The sequence below is a fragment of the Triticum urartu genome, chromosome 7A, assembly GCF_056163025.1.
Source record: "Triticum urartu cultivar PI428250 chromosome 7A, HENAU_Tu73, whole genome shotgun sequence".
NCBI classification, from domain to species: domain Eukaryota; kingdom Viridiplantae; phylum Streptophyta; class Magnoliopsida; order Poales; family Poaceae; genus Triticum; species Triticum urartu.
This window is the reverse complement of record NC_141879.1, coordinates 221,588,567-221,606,999: the sequence shown is the minus strand read 5'-3', so window position 1 is coordinate 221,606,999 and position 18,433 is coordinate 221,588,567. Positions and strand designations below refer to the sequence as shown.

Below are 18,433 nucleotides of genomic sequence, written 5' to 3'. Positions count from 1 at the left end.
GTCGTACTGGCGTCGCGATCCAATCCGATCCAAGTACCGCACGTGCGGCACCTCCGAGGTTAGCACACGTTCGGCTCGGCGGCGTCCTCTCCTTCTTGATCTAGCAAGGGAGGGAGAGGAGATAGATGAGATATGAACCAACACGATGGTGTGGTGGTGGCGGCAGTGGAACTCCGGCAAGGCTTTGCGAAGTGCTGATGGAACATGGAGGAGGAGTAATGGGAGGGAGACGGGCAAGCCCGGAAGGATTTTCTGCCCCCTGTGCCTCCACACTATATATAGGGGTGAGGGAGGGGCGTGTCATCTGTAGCCCCCCTCCCAAGGCAGGGGGCGGCGGCCAAGGGGGGAGGAGTGCCCTCCAAGTCAAGTGGAGGCCCTCCCCTTTAGGGTTTCCCCTCCCCCATGAGCATGGGCCTTGTAGGGGCTAGTGACCCTAGCCCATTAAGGCTAGCCCCTACCACCCATTCTACTGTATGGGACGTGGTGGAACCCTCCAAGGACTTCTGGACCCCTCCGGAACCCTCTGGAACCTTCCGATGGCTTCCTGGTACAATACCAAAAAAACTAGACTTTTTTCCGGAACCCCGACAACAACTTTCCATATATAAATATTTACCTCAGGACCTATTTGGAGCTCCTCGTGACGTCCTGGATCCCATCCGGGACTCCGAACAACCTTTTGGTTTTCCACTATTAATATGTCAATACTACCCTAGTGCTTCCGAACGTTATTCGTGCGACCCTACGTGTTTGGAACATGTAGACATGACCTAGACTTCTCTCCGGTTAATAACCAATAGAGGAACCTGGATGCCCATATTGGTTCCTACGTATTCAACAAAGATCTTTATTGGTTGAACCACGATGTCAACGATTCAGTCAATCTCGTATGCAATTCCCTTTGTCCAGCGATGTGTTACTTGTCAGAGATTCGATCGTCGGTATCTCCATACCTAGTTCAATCTTGTTACTTCCTAGTCCGGTTCAATCTCATTACTGACAAGTCTCTTTACTCGTTCCGTAATACAAGATCTCGTGACTAAACTCATTAGTCACATGAAGCTTCTTATGATGTTGTATTACCGAGAGGGCCCAGAGATATCTCTCCATCGCATGGAGCGACAAATTCCAGTTTCGATCAATGCAACCCAATAGACACCTTTGGAGATAACTGTAGAGCACCTTTGGAAGCACAAGTGCTCCCTGGGTGATTTCGGTAATTAATGTCAACATATCTCTTGTTGGACTAATATCTTTATCTAGTATATTTCAGAAAAGTTCAACAAAGGCGTGACATGGACAAGAGGATGTGGAACCCCTTCTAGATGCTAAGGACAGAAGATTGGCAAAAGCTCAAGACTCTACATTTTCACTTTAGTGATCCAAGATCACATCGAGTCCATAGGAAAGCCAATACTATTAAAAGGGATGAGGTGTTGCTTAATGGCTTGCTTGCTCAAAGTTCTTAGTAATATGCTCCAAAGCCCTCAACCACTTTCTCATTTCCACATATGTCCTAAACCTAAAGTCAAACCCGGCCCCACCGATTTGATCTATCCGGCGCCACCGAGTTCACTTGACGTAGCCACTGCCAGAAACCCTAATAAGTTCGGTCCCACCGATAGGGATCTCGGTCTCACCGAGATGGGATTGCAAACTCTCTGTTTCCCTTCGTAACGTTTCGGTCTAACCGAGATGAGCGATCGGTCCCACCGAGTTAGCAATGCAAACTCCCTGTTTCCTTTTAGTAACGTTTGGGTCTCACCGATTTGAGCGATTGGTCCCACCGAGTTTGCCTGACCAACTCTCTATTTGCCTATTACTGAAATCGGTCTCACCGAGTTCATGTGATCGGTCTCACCGAGATTAAGTTATGCCCTAACCCTAACACAAGCGGTCCCACCAAGTTGATCATGTTGGTCCCACCAAAAACTCTAACGTTCACATTTTGAACTGAATCGGTCTGACTGAGTTTCATTATTCGGTCCCACCGAGTTTGGTAAATTATGTGTAACAGCTAGATTTTCTTTCGAGGCTATACATACCCCTCCACCCATCCTCCATTCGGGGAGAGATCCATCAAAACATGCCTACACTTCCAGCATTCATTTTCTGAGCGAGAACCGCCTACTCATGTGTTGAGACCAAGACATTCCAATCCAACCACAAGAATCTTGATCTCTAGCCTTCCCCAAGTTGCTTTCCACTCAAATCATCTTTCCACTATATCCAAATCTCTGAGCAAGAGTTGAGTGTTGGGGAGACTATCATTTGAAGAACAAGAGCAAGGAGTTCATCATCAACACACCATCTGTTACCTTTTGGAGAGTGGTGTCTCCTAGATTGGTTAGGTGTCACTTGGGAGCCTCCCTCAAGATTGTGGAGCTGAACCAAGGAGTTTGTAAGGGCAAGGAGATCACCTACTTTGTGAAGATCTACTCAAGTGAGGCAAGTCCTTTGTGGGCGATGGCCATGGTGGGATAGACAAGGTTGCTTCTTCGTGGACCCTTCATGGGTGGAGCCCTCCGTGGACTCGCGTAATCGTTACCCTTCGTGGGTTGAAGTCTCCATCAACGTGGACGTACGATAGCACCACCTATCGGAACCATGCCAAAAATCTCCGTGTCTCCAATTACGTTTGCATACTCCAATCCCATCCCTTTACTTTCTTGCAACTTGCATGCTTTACTTTCAGTTGCTCATATACTCTTGCCAAGTTGCCATGCTTGCTTGAAATGTATTGTGAATGTTTAAAATTTTGCTAAAATTCCACCTTAACTTAAAGAACTTCAAAATTGCTACTTTTGTTTGTTGAGGGTCTAATCACCCCTCCCCCCTCTAGACACCTCTTCTCGATCCTTTCAATTGGTATCAGAGCATTGGTCTCCATTGCTTTGGTTTAATCACTATTGGAGGAAGATGGATGAGTCTACGTTGGGGAGTCTTAGACATAGAGTGCCTATACCTGATGGAGAGTTCTTTCATGATTGAAAAAATGAGATGCTTGAGATTTTCAATGAATATCATTTGAACAATTACATTACTAGCCCTTGTGCGCCCCTTATTGACCCCTTGCATCCTACCCCTGATGAGTCTCTTGACATGATTTGCAACCTTAGAACTGTCAATCTTATTACTAGAGGTTTGCCTAGAAATTTGTTTGTTTGCTTGCCTACTCTTGATTGTGCTTACACCATATGGAGATTTCTTGAGGAACGATTTCCAAACTATTCCTTGCAAAATCTAGATGTGATTCTTCATAAGTCTATTGCTTTAAGTAAGATGAATCCTAGAGATCCTAAATTTGGTGATTGTTTATTTGAGCTGTGTGACCTTATGCGTGCTAAAGAAGATGTTGGAATCATTAGTAATATCATCTCATAAGTCATTAGAATTCATAAAGATGAACATTGTCATGATCAAATATCTAATGAATCACTCTCTCTAGGTGATGAACAATCACAAGATGATGTTGAACATGGATACTATGATGAGGATGATGATAGTGACTTCGATCTCGATGAGTCTATAAGACACTTTGGTCTTATGGCTAATTTTCGCGGCTACATGGCTGGAGGAAAGGAATGGGTTCTTGATAGTGGATGTACCAATCACATGACCGGAGACACGGATATGTTTCGTGAGCTTGCTGAAAATGACGGTCCTCGAAAGTATGTCACTTTGGTGATAACTCAAAGGGTAAGGTGGTTGGCCTTGGTAAGGTGGCCATCTGCCCATCTCACAAAAATGTTATGCTCCTTGAATCTATTGGCTATAATTTACTTTCCGTATCTAGACTAGCTGATTTTGAATTCAATGTCATATTTACTGAAGTAGATTGCCAAGTGTTTTGAAGAGATAATCATAAAATGGTATTTACCGGTATACGTAGAGGTGATCTATACATTGCTGAATTCACTAAAAAGGATCAACCTAGAACTTGCTTAATTGCTAAATCTTCTAAAGGTTGGTTGTGGCATAGAAGGTTAGGTCATGTGGTCATGCGAAATCTTGATAAGCTTATTAAAGGTGATCATATCCTTGGAGTGAAAGATGTTATATTTGACAAGGATAGGTTGTGTAGTGCTTGTCAAGCATGAAAACAGGTTGGAGGAAGCCACCCCGTGAAGAACATCATGACCACGAGAAGACCGCTCGAGCTACTTCATATGGATCTCTCCGGTCTGAATGCTTATAAAATTCTCGGTGGAAACTCATTTGGTTTAGTCATAGTCGATGATTTTTCAAGATTTACGTGGGTGTTCTTTCTTGATGATAAATCATAGGTCCAAAAGATCTTCAAGAACTTTTCTAGGAAGGCCCAAAATCAATTTGAAGTGAAGATCAAGAAGGTCCGCAGCGACAACGGAACAGAGTTCAAGAACGCCAATGTGGACACCTTTATTGACGAAGAAGGGATCTCACATGAGTTCTCGGCTACATACACGCCTCAACAAAATGGAGTTGTTGAGAGGAAGAACCGGCCTCTTATTGAGATGGTGAGAACGATGCTTGATGAGTATAAGACGCCAAACACTTTTGGGCAGAAGCGGTTGAGACAGCTTGTCATGCAACAAATCGTCTATATCTTCACAGACTACTCGGCAAGACGGCATACGAGCTTCTTGATGTCTACTACACAACCTTCTTCTTGTAGACGTTGTTGGGCCTCCAGGAGCAGAGGTTTGTAGGACAGTAGCAAATTTCCCTCAAGTGGATGACCTAAGGTTTATCAATCCGTAGGAGGCATAGGATGAAGATGGTCTCTCTCAAGCAACCCTGCAACCAAATAACAAAGAGTCTCTTGTGTCCCCAACACACCCAATACAATGGTAAATTGTATAGGTGCACTAGTTCGGCGAAGAGATGGTGATACAAGTGGTATATGGATAGTAGATAATAGTTCTTGTAATCTGAAAATATAAAAACAGCAAGGTAACTAATGATAAAAGTGAGCGTAAACGGTATGCAATGCTAGGAAACAAGGCCTAGGGTTCATACTTTCGCTAGTGTAAGTTCCCTCAACAATACTAACATAATTGGATCACATAACTATCCCTCAACATGCAACAAAGAGTCACTCCAAAGTCACTAATAGAGGAGAAAGAACGAAGAGATTATGGTAGGGTACGAAACCACCTCAAAGTTATTCTTTCCAATCAATCTGTTGGGCTATTCCTAGAAGTGTCACAAACAGCCCTAGAGTTCGTACTAGAATAACAGCTTAAGACACAAATCAACCAAAACCCTAATGTCACTTAGATACTCCAATGTCACCTCAAGTATCCGTGGGTATGATTATACGATATGCATCACACAATCTCAGATTCATCTATTCAACCAACACATAGAACCTCAAAGAGTGCCCCAAAGTTTCTACCGGAGAATCATGACGAAAACGTGTGCCAACCCCTATGCATAGGTTCATGGGCGGAACCCGCAAGTTGATCACCAAAACATACATCAAGTGAATCACGTGATATCACATTGTCACCACAGATATCCACGGCAAGACTACATCAAGTGTTCTCAAATCTTTAAAGACTCAATCCGATAAGATTACTTCAAAGGGGAAACTCAATTCATTACAGGAGAGTAGAGGGGGAGGGGAAACATAAGATCCAACTATAACAGCAAAGCTCGCGATACATCAAGATCGTATCATCTCAAGAACACGAGAGAGAGAGATCAAACACATAGCTACTGGTACATACCCTCAGCCCCGAGGGAGAACTACTCCCTCCTCGTCATGGAGAGCACCGGGATGATGAAGATGGCCACCAGAGAATGATTGCCCCCTCCGGCAGGGTGCCGGAACGGGTCTAGATTGGTTTTCGGTGGCTACGGAGGCTTCTGGCGGCGAAACTCCCGATCTATTGTGCTCACGGATGTTTTTAGGGTATATGGAGATATATAGGCGGAAGAAGCACATCAGGGGGGCACGAGGGGATCACGAGGGTGGAGGGCGCGCCCCCTGCCTCGTGACCTCCTCGCAGATCCCCCGACGTGCACTCCAAGTCTTCTAGGCTTCTTTCCTTCCAAAAATGAGTTCCGTGAAGTTTCAGGTCAATTGGACTCCGTTTGATTTTCCTTTTCTTCGAAACCCTAAAACAGGGTAAAAACAGAAACTGGCACTGGGCTCTGGGTTAATAGGTGAGTCCCAAAAATGATATAAAAGTGTATAATAAAGCCCATAAACATTCAGAACAGTAGATAATATAGCATGGAGCAATCAAAAATTATAGATATGTTGGAGATGTATCAGCATCCCCAAGCTTAATTCGTGCTCGTCCTCGAGTAGGTAAATGATAAAAGAAAGATTTTTTGGTGTGGAATGCTAGTTGGCATAATTTCAATGTAATTCTTCTTAATTGTGGCATGAATATTCAGATCTGAAAGATTCAAGATAAAAATTCATATTGACATACAAATGATAATACTTCAAGCATACTAACTAAGCAATTATGTCTTCTCAAAATAACATGGCCAAAGAAATTTCATCCCTACAAAATCATATAGTTTAGACATGTTTAATTTTCGTCACACAAGAATGCTCTCATCGTGCACAACCCCGATGACAAGCCAAGCAATTGTTTCATACTTTAGTAATCTCAAACCTATAAACTTTCACGCAATATATGAGCGCAAGCCATGGATATAGCACTATGGGTGGAATAGAATAATGAGGGGGTTATGTGGAGAAGACAAAAAAGGAGAAAGTCTCACATCAACGAGGCTAATCAATGGGCTATGGAGATGCCCACCGATTGATGTTAATGCAAGGAGTAGGGATTGCCATGCAACGGATGCACTATAGGTATAAAATGTATGAAAGCTCAACAAAAGAAACTAGTGGGTGTGCATCCAACTTGCTTGGACAAATACCTAGGGCACTTGAGGAGGCCCATTGTTGGAATATACAAGCCAAGTTCTATAATGAAAAATTCCCACTAGTATATGAAAGTGATAACATGAGAGACTCTCTACTATGAAGATCATGGTGCTACTTTGAAGCACAAGTGTGGTAAAAGGATAGTAACATTGTCCCTTCTCTCTTTTTCTCTCATTTTTTGGGCCCCTTTTTTATGGCCTTTTCTTGGGGCCTTCTCTTTTTTTATGGCCTTTCTCTTTTTTTTATTCCTCACTTGGGACAATGCTCTAATAAAAATCACATTTCTATTTATTTACAACTCAATGATTACAACTCGATACTAGAACAAAGATGACTCTATATGAATGCCTCCGGAGGTGTATCGGGATGTGCAATGACTCAAGAGTGACATGTGTGAAAGAATTATGAATGGTGGCTTTTCCACAAATACTATGTCAACTACATGATCATGCTAAGCAATATGACAATGATGAATGTGTCATGATAAACTGAATGGTGGAAAGTTGCATGGCAATATATCTCGGAATGGCTATGGAAATGCCATAATAGGTAGGTATGGTGGCTGTTTTGAGGAAGATATAAGGAGGTTTATGTGTGAAAGAGCGTATCATATCACGGGGTTTGGATGCACCGGCGAAGTTTGCGCCAACTCTCAATGTGAGAAAGGGCACTGCACGGTACCGAAGAGGCTAGCAAGGATGGAAGGGTGAGAGTGCGTATAATCCATGGACTCAACATTAGTCATAAAGAACTCACATACTTATTGCAAAAATCTACAAGTCATCAGAAACCTCGGCACTATGCGCATGCTCCTAGGGGGATAGATTGGTAGGAAAAGACCATCGCTCGTCCCCGACCGCCACTCATAAGGAAGACAATCAAATAACACCTCATGTTTCAAATTTGTTGCATAACGTTTACTAAACGTGCATGCTACGGGACTTGCAAACCTCAACACAAGTATTTCTCAATTTCAAAACTACTCAACTAGCACGACTTTGATATTATTACCTCCATATCTCAAAACAATCATCAAGCATCAAACTTCTCTTAGTATTCAATACTCTATATGAAAGTTTTTACTATTCTTGTATACCTAGCATATTAGGATTTTAAGCAAATTACCATTCTATTTAAGACTCTCAAAATAATATAAGTGAAGCATGAGAGTTCATCTATTTCTTCAAAATAAAACTAACACTGTGCTCTAAAAGGTATAAGGGAAGCACTAGAGCAAATGACAAACTACTCTGAAAGATATAAGTGAAGATCAATGAGTAGTCGAATAATTATGCAACTATGTGAAGACTCTCTAACATTTAATAATTTCAGATCTTTGTGTTCTATTCAAAAAGCAAGCAAAGCAAAATAAAATGACATCTAAGAATAGAAAACATAATGTGAAGAAGCAAAAACTTAGGATCAACCGATAGTTGTTGAAGAAAAAAGGTGGGATGTCAACCGGGGCATCCCCAAGCTTAGATGCTTGAGACTTCTTGAAATATCATCTTGGGGTGCCTTGGGCATCCCCAAGCTTGAGCTTTTGTGTCTCCTTAATTCCTCTCATATCAAGGTCTCCCTAAATCTCAAAAGCTTCATCCACACAAAACTCAACAAGGACTCGTGAGATAAGTTAGTATAAACCATTGCCAAAACCTTATCATACTCTACTGTATCAAATCACTAAAATTATTATTCAACATTGAATACTAAAGGCCTCTGAATATTTAATAGTCCTATCCTCAAATAGAATCATTAAAGAAGCAAACATATGCAAACAATGCAAACATAACAGCAATCTGCCTAAACAGGATAGTCTGTAAATAATGCAGCAACATCCATACTTACCTAGCTCCAAAAATTATGAAATAAAATTCCCACTGTAGTAAATTTATCAGATATTAATATTCAAAAGGTTTCAACATTTTATCACATTCTGACTTTTCTAGGGAATTATTGCAACAGAGGTAAACTTTCTGTTTTCAAACAGCAACATGTGGACTTCTAAAATAGGCATAGTAAAGGCTATCAATGCCACTTTTATTTAAATACAAGATGCAAAACATTGTTATAAATAACAGAAAGCAAATCCTAACAAAATAAATTGACGCTCCAAGCAAAACACATATCATGTGGTAAATAAAAATATAGCTCCAAGTAAAGTTACCGATGAACGAAGACGGAAGAGGGGATGCCTTCCGGGGCATCCCCAAGCTTAGGCTCTTGGCTATCCTTGAATATTACCTTGGGGTGCCTTGGTCATCCCCAATCTTAGGCGCTTGCCACTCCTTATTCCATAGTCTATCGAATCCTTACCCAAAACTTGAAAACTTCACAACACAAAACTGAACAGAAAACTCGTAAGCTCCGTTAGCGAAAGAAAACAAAACACCACTTCAAGGTACTGTAATGAAATCGTTCTTTATTTATATTGGTGTTAAACCTAATTTATTCCAACTTCTCTATGGTTTATAAAATATTTTACTAGCCATAGATTCATCAAAATAAGCAAACAACACAATGAAAACAGAATCTGTCAAAAACAGAACAGTGTGTAGTAATCTGGATCAAACGTATACTTATGGAACTCATAAAATTCTCAAATAAATTGCTGGACCTGAGTATTTATCTATTAATCATCTGAAAAAATAATTAACTAAATATCACTCTCCAAATAAAAATGGAAGCAATTCTCGTGAGCGCTAAAGTTTCTGTTTTTGACAGCATGATCAACAAGACTTTCCCCAAGTCTTCCCAAAGGTTCTACTTGGCACAAACACTAATTAAAAGCATAAAACCACATCTAAACAGAGGCTAGATGAATTATTTATTACTAAACAGTAACAAAAAGCAATGAACTAAAATAAAATTGGGTTGCCTCCCAACAAGCGCCATCGTTTAACGTCCCTAGCTAGGCATGATGATTTCAATGATACTCACATAAAAGATAAGAATTGAAACATAAAGAGAGCATCATGAAGAATATGACTAGCACATTTAAGTCTAACATACTTCCTATGCATAGGGATTTTGTGAGCAAACAACTTGTGGGAACAATAATCAACTTGCATAGGAAGGTAAAACAAGCATAACTTCAAAATTTTAAGCACATAGAGAGGAAACTTGATATTATTGTAATTCCTACAAGCATATGTTCCTCCCTCATAATAATTTTCAGTAGCATCATGAATGAATTCAACAATATAACCAGCACTTAAAGCATTCTTTTCATGATCTACAAGCATAGAAAATTTACTACTCCCCACACAAGCAAAATTCTTCTCATGAATAATAGTGGGAGCAAACTCAACAAAATAATTATCATGTGAGGCATAATCCAATGGAAAACTAAAATCATGATGAAAATTTTCATGGTTATCATTATTCTTTATATCATACAAGTCATCAGAATAATCATCATAGATAGCAACTTTGTTCTCATAATAAATTGGAACCTCTTCCGGAATAGTGGATTCATCACAAATTAAAGTCATGGCCTCTCCAAATCCACTTTCATCAATATAATCATCATAAATAGGAGGCATGCTTTCATCATAATAAATTTGCTCATCAAAACTTGGGGGACAAAAAATATCATCTTCATCAAACATAGCTTCCCCAAGCTTGTGGCTTTGCATATCATTAGCATCATGGATATTCAAGGAATTCATACTAACAACATTGCAATCATGCTCATCATTCAAATATTTAGTGCCAAACATTTTATAGATTTCTTCTTCTAGCACTTGAGCACAATTATCGGAATCCTTATTTTCATGATAGATATTAAAAAGATGAAGCATATGAGGTAACCTTAATTCCATTTTTTGTAATTTTCTTTTATAAACTAAATGTAACACCCCGGTGTAATGATGCTACAGTAACCCCTGGGGTTCAGTTAATTATTTTGCTAAACAAGTGCTTGATCATCTTTGTCTCCTCTCTCTTTCAATTTCCAGTTGAATTCAAATTCAAATTTTGTGTGGAATTCAAAATGCTCAAACATGAAAACTAAAATGTTCATCATGTGTAAAATATTCTCCTGGTAATATTGGTGGTGATCCAGCATTTTTGCAAAATGCCCAGGTGGCCTAAAATGACTAAAACAGAAAAGCAAAAAAAAGAAAAGAAAAAGGGAAAGCAAATAAAAAAGGGGAAGGGGCCAGAGCCCCTGGCCTCCCCCTAGGCCTCGGCCCACCCCTCCACCCGAGTCAACTGGCCCAACAGGCCATGTGGACCACTCCCCCTCCCCTCCCCCTGTTTAACCGACCGTGGGCGCGCTCTCGCGCATCGCCGCCGAACCAGCTCACCGTCGACGATGAGGGATAAGACCCCCGACGCCTTGGGCTCCCCTCCACTTGACCTGCCACCCCACTAGCGCCAGTCCCTATCCCCTCTCGACGCTCACTCCGTCGCCTCGCCTCCTTCTCAGAGCCACCACCTGAGCGCGGTCGCCGCCGTCCTCCGTCGTCACCGCGGCCACAGCCACCGCCTCGCTCCGCCGTCTTGTCGTGAAGCTCCGCTGGGGTCGACTCCGTCGTCTGGTGCCCTCAGGTGGATCTGGGAAGCACCGCAGCCGCTGTTCGTCCTCGTCCCCATCTCCGGCTGTCGTCGATCTTCTTCGTCTCCGGCACCGTCTCTGCTGCTACTAAATCTCCGAGGGCCACCGTGCATGCCGCAAAGTGAGCCCCTCTTCCCCTTCCCTCGCTCCCCTGGCATCTCGCGCTCACGTAGCCACCGCGTCCGCCATGGCCGAGCTCTGCTCCGCCGCATAGCTCACCGCTCGTGCCATCGCTACGGGCCTCCTCCGGCCTCACCTCCACCACAGGAGGGCGCAGCTCGCTCCGCTCGTTCGGGCGAGCCCAGCAAAGCCCGGAGCCGACGCCCGTAGCTCCACCTCGTCGACCGCCCGAAAGCCGCCGCCGTCCGTACTCGTCGTCGCCGCCGTTACTGGCCAAGTCCGGCCGTGCCTCCACCACCATTCGACGCGGCGTCGTTCGCTCGTTCGAATGCACCCTCGCGCGCGCGAAACGGCTGCCTATAGACGATTCCCGACGCCGGCCCGAGCCCTCCGCCGCGTCTGGATGTCACCGGCGCCAAGCCGCCGGCCGCGCTGAGCTGGCACACCTGTGGCCACCCCCTGGGTCACTGCCAGTGGGGCCCCCAGCCGCCTGTTGACCAGTTGACCCAGTCAACTTTGCTGACTGGGCACTCAGTGCCACTGACACACGGCCCCCCCGCCTTTTTAACCTAATTAAACATTTTCCTAAATAAACATAATTAGCTAAACTAATGTGTCACTGACTAGTGGGGTCCAGTCACTAATTATTCTGTTTAAACTAAAATGAACTATTGTTAGCCCACTGCCAATGACAGGTGGGACCCATTGGCTAGATTGACCAGTCAGCAGGTCTGTTGACCTGCTGATGTCATGCTGACACTTTGCTGATGTCATAATTCCTTTTCTGTTAATGTTAATAATTCTAGAAAATGCTTTAATCTTTGCAAATTTATAGAAAATAAACCGTAGCTCGGATGAAAATGTTTTCTATATGAAAGTTGCTCAGAAAAATCCAACGAATCCGAATACGCGGTCCGTTCATTTGTCACATGCCCCTAGCATGCTGAACATGGAACCGTCCCCTCTCTTTCATTTGTCCAGAATACGCATAACGTCGGGAATTCATCCTCAGATGTTTATCCCCTCCGTCTGCAACGTGTAGTAGTATGTTAGGGTAACCCTAGCTCTGCCCGTCGTCATGTTATGCCTTGTGATGCATTTTTTGCTCTGTATTTACTGTTTCTTCCCCCTCTTCTCTCTGGTAGACCCCGAGACCGATGCTGCCACTGTGATCGACTACGTCACCGACGACCCCTCCTTCTTGTCTGAGCAACCAGGCAAGCAAACCCCCCTTGAGCATTCCGATATCGCCCATTTCCTTCCCTCTCATGCTTGCATTAGAACTACTACTGCTTTCTGTATGATCCTACTCTGATGCATAGCCTGTTGTTGTTACCTGCTTTCATACCTTACCTGCTTATCCTAAACTGCTTAGTATAGGTTGGTTAGTGATCCATCAGTGACCCCCACCTTGTCCCAGTTGCCTCACTTTATGATTCGATGACTCGATCAACGTGATCGACGTCCAGGCCCCGACACCGCACATCACCCCCTAGTTGTACGACACTACAGAGTTACTATCGAGTGCCGAGGGTGAACCTCAGACATCACTCCTGATGAGATCTCTATAGTGTAGCTATTCGGTCGTGATCATCGAGGGTGATTTCCTCCTTAACCACTTTCGGTACGGCTCTGTCGTGCAACCCCTCAAGTGTGAACCTCGAGGGTGGATCCTCTTATGTTCACCTTGATGACAACATCGAGTGAAATTCACCGAGGGTGATTCCTCGGGTTTTCCCTTTGGTGTTAGACACACAGTTACTATGATTACTATGACTTTACACTGAGCCATGTTACTAAAGACGGGTCGACCCTGAGGGGTACCCGCGCGAGCTTAATAGCGAGTGATGTGGAGTCGGGTTGACCTGGAAGGTGCCCGCGAGATACTTACGAGGCGTGGCCGGGCATTCTTAGCCCTTGCCGCAAGTACTCGAGACGGGGCGACGGGGTCACATCGATCGTGAGTCTCTGCTCGTTACCGCGCGTTCCTAATCCACTATGATTTGGATATTTGATCCGAGGGGCCTCTGGCCTGATAGCACTAACCATCACGTGGGCATAGTATGGGCATTCTGCGTCGTATACATCAGCCGAAGTTTAATAGACGTCAGCGACTGAGCGGCGCGCGCCGGGTTGGACTGCGTAAGCACCTGCCTTGCTGAAGGAGGTAGCTAGGTCTGCTCACCGGCCGCCCATGCAACGTGCAGGAGTTCCCGGGGAGATGTCCCATGACCCGTGGGGGCATAGGTTTAGTCTGACATGCTGACCTCTCTATTAAGCCTAGGTCGGGTTGCGGCGTATTGTTTGACCGAGGCCGGGCATGACCCAGGAAAGTTTCTCCGGCCGGAGTTAATCAAGCGTGGTGGGTAAGTTGGTGCACCCCTGCAGGGAAGAAAACATCTATCGATAGCTTGTCCTACGGTAACGGACACTTGGAGTTGTATCACAATCAATACAACTAGAACTGGATACTTGAGATGAGACATGGTGATGAGAGTTGGATTGAGATGATAACTGGATAGTATGGCTCTGGGATTGCTTTCTCGCAGGGAGTCGAGAAAGGATCTCTGGCCGAGGTTGATAACATTACTGCTACTTTACTTTATGCTACTCTACTCCCTCCTGTTGCTGCAAGATGGTGGTTTCCAGAAGATGCTAGTCTTCGATAGGCCAGGCTTTCCCCTTCCCTTCTGGCATTCTGCAGTTTAGTCCACAGATACAGCCCTTTTCCTTTGATACAGATGCATACTTAGTTTAGATCTGATGTAAGTCTTGCGAGTACTTTGGATGAGTACTCACGGTTGCTTTTCTACCTCCTTTTCCCCATACCCGATTGTTGCGACCAGATGACGTATCCCAGGAGCCAGACGACGCCACTGATGACTACTGCTACCCCGAGGGTGACTACTACTACGTGACGACCGCTGACGACTTGGAGTAGTTAGGAGGCTCCCAGGCAGGAGGCCTTGCCTTTTCGATCGTTGTTTTTTTTGTGCTAGCCTTCTTAAGGAAAACTTGTCTAACTCATGTCTGTTCTCAGATATTGTTGCTTCCGCTGACTCTTGTGTATTCGAGCTTATGTATTCGAGCCCTCGAGGCCCCTGGCTTGTAATATAAAGCTTGTATTATTTTAATTTGTGTCTAGAGTTGTGTTGTGATATCTTCCCGTGAGTCCTTGATCTTGATCGTACATATTTGCGTGTATGATTAGTGTATGATTGAATCGAGGGCGTCACAAGTTGGTATCAGAGCCGACTGCCTGTAGGTATCCCCCTTTCCAACTCCTTGGCCGAAGTCGAGTCTAGTCACTACAAAAACTTTTACTAACATGGTTGTGTGGCTTACGGGCCCAAGTCGCCATTGGGTGGTATTATGATCTTTTATTCCTCGTCTATACTCTGGGACTCTGATCTCTCTTCTATTCGGGTTAAAATGGTTTTACTAACTCTAACATTAGGATCCCGTGACCACATCCACCCCAAAGCTGGATAAGCCATAGTTTTCCTTAGAATAGTGTTCTGGATAGTACACACACCGTCGTGATGACAATGAAGTGGTATCCATCGTACCTCTTTCATTATGCATGTTTCATCATGAATGGTCCTTGTTTTTACAAATGCTCAATGCTGAACTACCCCTGTTACTTGTTAGCAGGATGGTTAGACCCGCTGGTCGTGGCCGTGGTGCCAATGATCCACCACCGCCCGAATTCTTTGCTGGAATGATGCAACAGTTTGAGCTGAATCGCCAATTCATGGAAGGAATGATGGCTTAGTTTCCTCGTACGAACATGAATCAACAGCCAACCCCAGGAACTCTGCAGGACTTCATGCGTCTCAACCCAACTATTTACCGTAGCTCAACTCAACCCCTTGATGCTGATGACTGGCTCCGCGACATCACATATGAAATGGAGTCTGCTAGTGTGGTCCCTGCTAGCTATGTCACCTTTGCATCTTTCTTTCTGAAGGGTCCTGCTGCTCAATGGTGGGACAGCCACAGGCGTACCCTACCTGCTGGAACGGCCATCACTTGGCCGGATTTCCAAGCTGCCTTCCGTGCCCGCTTCATTCCTCAGGGAATCATGGACAGGAAGAAGCGAGATTTCCGCAACCTCACCCAAGGCAACAATATTGTAGATGCTTATCAGCGGGAATTTCTGGACTTGTCTCGTTATGCTGAAGAAGACATTGCAACTGATGCTCGTAGGCAAGAAAAGTTTCGTGATGGACTTCACCCTGATATTAAGCTAGCACTGCTCGCTCATGACTTTGCCGACTTCGCCACCTTGGTGAACAAGGCTATTCAGGTTGAGACTGGTCTTCAGGAACACCAAGGATCCCTTAGGCGCAGCCGTGATGCTGGCTCATCTTCGGGCCCGTCAGCGCAGAAGCGTCGGATATGGATTCCCCACAACATGTATCGTCCAACTGCACCTGCACCAAGATAGTCCTATGGCGCACCTCGTCTGCCTCCTCCACCTCAGAGGCAGCCCCTTCGGGCTGTACCACCCCAAGCTTCTACTCCCAATCCCAATGATGGTCTGTGCTTCAAGTGTGGCCTTCCGGGCCATTGTTCCAGGAACTGCCCTCAGAATCAGAACCAGCTGGCTTTACCTTCAACTGGCCGTAACAACCAGCCCCACAACAACAATGCCAGACAGTATGGTCGTGGTCAGGCTAATCATGTTGATCTGAATGAAGCTCAAGACCAGCCTGCTACTGTGATGGGTACTCTCCTTGTTAATTCAGCACCAGCATCTGTTTTCTTTGATTCAGGAGCATCACATTCATTCATGTCAGAAAATTTTGCATATGCACACGACATTCGATGCGAGCCCATGAACACCCCAATAGTGGTACGCACCCCTGCGGGTCAGTGTCGAACTACCATGATTGGTCGCGACGTCCCCGTTGAAATTGAAGGGTTGGAATTTCATGTTTCTCCCACTATTCTGGAGTCTTCCAAAATTGACCTCATTCTGGGAATGGAATGGTTGAAAGCACATACTGCCTCCATCGTTTGTGCCACCAAAGTCGTTCACCTCCTACATCCTTCCGGTGAGATAGTAAGCTACCATGCTCAACTTGTTCAAAACGCTGAAGCACGACTTTATGTCTTGAATGCATTGAATGCAGCACCTCTTGAGGGAATTGAAAAGATTCCAGTTGTTCGCGACTTCCTAGATGTCTTTCCAGAATAACTTCCAGGAATACCCCCTGCCCAGGCTGTCGAGTTCGTCATCGATTTGAAACCAGGCACCGTTCCTATTGCCAAACGACCCTACAAGATGCCGCCTCATGAACTCCTTGAACTTAAGGAGGAAATCGACAAATCTCTTTGCAGTGGTTTCATTCGTCCAAGTTCCTCAGCTTGGGGAGCACCTTCTCTATTTGTGAAGAAGAAGGATGGAATGAATCGTTTGGTACAAGACCATCATCCTATCAACCAAGCTACAATTCAGAACAAATATCCGCTTCCTCGGATCAATGATCTGTATGATCAACTGGCTGGTTCATCAATATTCTCTAAACTCGACTTGAGGTTGGGTTACCACTAGATCCGTGTTCGTGAAGAGGATATTCCAAAGACCACATTCGTCACTCATTATGGTTCTTACGAGTACACCGTCATGTCTTTTGGCTTGACCAATGCTCCCGCCACTTTCTCTTGTCTGATGAACTACATATTCATGGATTACCTCGATAAGTTCATCGTAGTCTATCTGGATGATATTCTGGTATATTCGAAGAACAAAGAAGAACATGCTGAACATCTTCGACTTGTTCTAGAGAAGCTTCGAGAACATCAACTTTATGCCAAGTATTCCAAGTGCGAATTCTGGCTTCCTGAAGTCACCTACCTTGGTCATGTCATCTCCAAGGATGGTATTGCCGTCAACCCAGAGCGTGTTTAGGCTATTCTTGACTGGACCCCTCCGAAGACTGTCAAGCAAGTCAGAAGCTTTCTCGGTCTTGCCAGCTATTGTCGTCGCTTTGTCGAGAACTTCTCCAAGATTGCCAAGCCACTGACCAATCTGCTTCATAGAGGCGTTAAGTTCGATTGGACAGAGAAATGTCAGGAAATTTTCCAGGCACTCAAAGACAAGCTAACATCTGCCCCAGTGCTTGCTCCCCCTGATTCTCGCAAGGACTTTGTCATCTATTGCGATGCTTCATGTCAAGGATTAGGCTGTGTCCTAATGCAAGAGCGCAGAGTGATTGCTTATGCCTCTCGTCAAGTGCGTTCTCATGAAGAGAACTACCCAGTTCATGACCTTGAGCTTGCTGCGGTTATCTATGCACTGAAGCTATGGCGACAGTACCTTCTCGGTAATCGTTGCGAGATCTTCACCGATCATCAGAGTATGAAGTACCTGTTTACTCAGCCAGATCTGAACCTCCGTCAGCAGCAATGGATGGAAGCTATTGCTGACTACAACTGCGGTATATCTTATACACCTGGCAAGGCTAATGTAATGGCCGATGCCCTGAGCCGTAAGTCTTATTGCAACAATCACATGGTCTTCAAAGCCCAACCCCGCCTTTATGAAGAGCTGTGCAAGCTGAACCTTCAACTAGTTCCACATGGTTCTCTGAATAACCTTGTCTTGGAACCAACTCTTCTGAAAGCAATCAAGTCTGCTCAAGCCAAAGTTGCTCATGTTGATATGATGAAAAAGGATCTTGCCTTAGAGAAATCTCGAGATTTCTCGCTTGCTGAAGATGGGACCTTATACTTCAGAGATCGCATTGTCGTACCCCGATTTGAGCTTATGACAGAGAAGGTGATGAAAGAAGCGCATGACACCCCTCTCTCTATTCACCCAGGAAGTACCAAGATGTATCTAGACATCCGTC

General features: G+C 44.5%; 1 pseudogene; it reads left to right on the top strand.

The window, feature by feature from the left end:
- The first annotated feature begins 15,657 nt into the window (after positions 1–15,657).
- Positions 15,658–16,776, top strand: LOC147959106 (uncharacterized; annotated as a pseudogene).
- The last annotated feature ends 1,657 nt before the right edge of the window (positions 16,777–18,433 follow it).